The sequence below is a fragment of the Chlamydotis macqueenii genome, chromosome 23 (assembly GCF_036417535.1).
Source record: "Chlamydotis macqueenii isolate bChlMac1 chromosome 23, bChlMac1.mat, whole genome shotgun sequence".
NCBI classification, from domain to species: domain Eukaryota; kingdom Metazoa; phylum Chordata; class Aves; order Otidiformes; family Otididae; genus Chlamydotis; species Chlamydotis macqueenii.
Window position 1 is genome coordinate 857,721 of NC_141578.1, and position 3,237 is coordinate 860,957.

Sequence of the window (3,237 nt, forward strand, 5' to 3'; positions counted from 1 at the left end):
GTGACCCGTGCCGGGAAGGGTTGCTGGCCCAGCACCGGCGCCCCCGCGCCCCCAGGCTCCCGGCGAGGCGGCGGCCGCACAGCGCCACCCTGCGGGTCCTGCCACGCGGGGCGGGGCGCGGCCGGGCGCTGGGGGTGGCTCCCGTCGCTCGGGACACTGCTGCTCCGCAAAAGCAGCTTGGGAGCGGGAGGAGGCTGGGCCGGACTGGGGACGGCGGCGGTGACCGCCTGCCCTCGGAACGACCGGGAGCGGCTGGGGAGGCCGGTGCGGTGCCTCGGTGTCCCCGCCGCGAGGAGCCGGGGCGGCTGGCCCTGGCTTGCTTTGCGACGGGCCCGGAGAACCACAGCAAGATGCCGCTGTTCGCAGCTCCACCGTGCGTCCGTGTCCTGGGCCGGAGCTATTTTGAGATAGGACCCAAAAACCACCACCCCCCCGCGATCCCACGGCACCAGCCTTCGCCTACCCTGAAGGCTCCCTGCCTCGCTGCCACCGGAATTTTTTTTTTTTAAAGCATATATATGGCTTAAATTTTACCTTTCAGCCCGTTTCACTGCATCTTTTTTTTTTCTAGCCTTGCAAGAGCCAGAATCACCCTTTTCATTTTTTTTCAATCACCTGTTTGCAGGGAGCCCCTGGCCCCGGGACCTGCCTGTACCTGGCCCCCCCAGACCCCTTCTCGGCCTCCAGCACTCTGCGGGGCAGATGAAGCCAAACCCTGCCCCGCTCACCCTCTCGGCCCAGGGCTTTTCCACAGCAGCAGCCCACGCGAACCCGTGCGATCGCTGCGATCTCAAAGATGCAGCAGAACCGCTGCTTGGGGGTTTCTGCAGGGTTTGCTTTTGCAGGTGGAGAGGAAAAAGGAATAAAGCAAAACGGGGTCAGTCCGCACTGAGGGAGGGCCTGGGGACAAGCTGGCATGGCAGCAGCCATGCATGTGTCCCCTTCCTGGGACTGAGCCCAGAGCCACCCAGCACACGCAGCAGTGGGAGCACAGGGGTGGGCTGAGGCCAGCCAGCTCAGCACAGTGGTGAGCACCACATGCAGGTACTGCACAGCCCTGGGCATCACCCTGAGCTGGGCTTGATGGGTGCTGCACCCATCATCCTGCATCGCCCGCCGCACAACCTCACTGAGGATGGGGAGCAGCTGGGAGCATCTCCATCACTCCTCCCAGAGACTGGGGCTGTGCTGGGGTCGGAGCTGCTCTACGTCCCCCATTGTCCTGGGCATGGCCCCTGGGGGATGTTGTCTCACTGGAGCCAGGTCCCAGAGGGTCCCTGGGTGAAGATAACCCACGTGCCACCTCCAGCCCACGTTACAGACGCTCACCCCAGTGCTACACCAGCATCTCCAGCTGATGCAAAGGTGCTCAGAAAAACCGCCGTGCTCCTACGCGGCTGCCACCGCAGGGGGACATGCACACAGTGGTGTGGTGGTACGCCGACGGCATCCCCATTACCAAGCTAAGACCCAGCGGCTGAAGTTATCTGGGGATGCTGGAAATCTGCTTCTTCTCCAGGGAGGGTATCCAGGCTCCCAGTAACTCCCAGTGTTGAGGATAAGCCACCAGCCATGTTAGCAGGGCATGGTGCAAAGGAGTGGATGCTGCATCTTACCAGTCCGTGCACCCCGTTAAAAAGCCAGTGTGTACTGGTTGAATTAGTCTGGGATGGAAAATCGTCTCCATGATGCTTCTGAAGCACCTGTGGGCAGCCGGGCCCTGAGCGAGCTGATGCTGGATGGAGGAAGGGAATAGGAGGACGAGGGGAGACAGAAGGACGATGGCAACGATGGGGAAGGGAAGGACAGACAGCGATGCCTGGGGGTGCCGCCAGCCCCCATGCCCAGCGCCTTGTCTGCAACCCCAAACCCCAGAGACACCCCACAGCCCACCCCCAGAAAAGAAACAGAGGCAAAGAGACCTGGAGAGAGGAGATTTGGTAAGAAGAGACTTTTAATGGGACTCCGTTACAGCTGATACAGGGTTTCCCTCAACCGCCGAGGAGTCCGGCCGGCACGGCACGCGTGGTAAATACACCGGCTACGAGGATACACGGGACGAGTCACGACGAGATCTGTGCTTCTACCTGTACAGGAGGGGCTTTGCCAGCACCGCGCTCGCCTGCGGGGGAAAGCCGCTGCCCGGGCTGTGCCGCATCCCCCCCGGCCACCAAGGCCACCGGGTTCCGCTCCCCACTCCCGACAGTGAGAGCCAGGCTGGAGGAGAAGCAGAAGGGCCAGGAGGTGAAGTAGGGGGCGGTTTTGGGGGGATCAAGGGGAACGGGCCAAGGGTCGCCCGGGGGAGGGGCAAACCCACAGAGTGCAGCCAGCCCCAGCCGTCCCTTCTGCTTCGCACCAAGGTTGAGGGCCTGGCCACCGAGCCTGATCCTGGGGGACAGAGTGTCCCTGCTTCAGCCCTACGGTGACTGCCCCCACTCTCAGGCCCGCAGCACCAGCGGGTGGGCACCCTCCAGCAAGGCTCCCTTCTGCCCTCCCCTCTCCAGACCCACTTAACCCCCCCCCAGCTCTGTCCCCAGAGAGGGGACAGGGTTTTGACCCCTCATGATCTACTCAGCACCTCCTCATCCCCCCCAGCAGCAGGATCCAGGCCGGGAACCGAACAGGAGGTGATGCGGGGGGGGGAGGAATTTCGGCAGCAGTTCGCCTCTTCTTCGCCCACTGCCCGGAGAAAAACTGAAAAGTGCCTGTGCTCGCAGCTAGCAGCTAATCCCTGTGCCTCCGTGGAGAAAAAGAGGGGGAAAAAAGTTATTTTAGGGCTAAAAGCCACGGGGGGGTTGCCCGATCCGCAGCCCGGGACCCCGCGAAGGCGCACGGAGAGACAGCAGGAGAAACTCCCGCCACAGGCTCCAAAAGTGACCGAGTACAGCGAGAAGTGAATCCCCAACACCACACACCCGCGCACAGGTACACGCGTGCCCCCCCCACCCCACGCACGGCATCTACGGACGAACACGCGCACGCTCACACGGCGACGACATGGATCGCTTCAAATTTAACATCCCCCACCCCACCCCAACACCCTGCGTCTAACACCGAGCAAACGCCACAAAGAAGTACAGCATTTCCACAGATAAAAATACAGGTGGGGTCCCCTCCTCCTCCTCCTCCTCCTCCTCTTCCTCTCTGCTGGGTCCCCAGGGCCACTGGACCCCCCGGGGCTGGGGGACGGCCACCCGCCACACACAAGAAATAAAAAGGTAAAAACACGTCCCGACG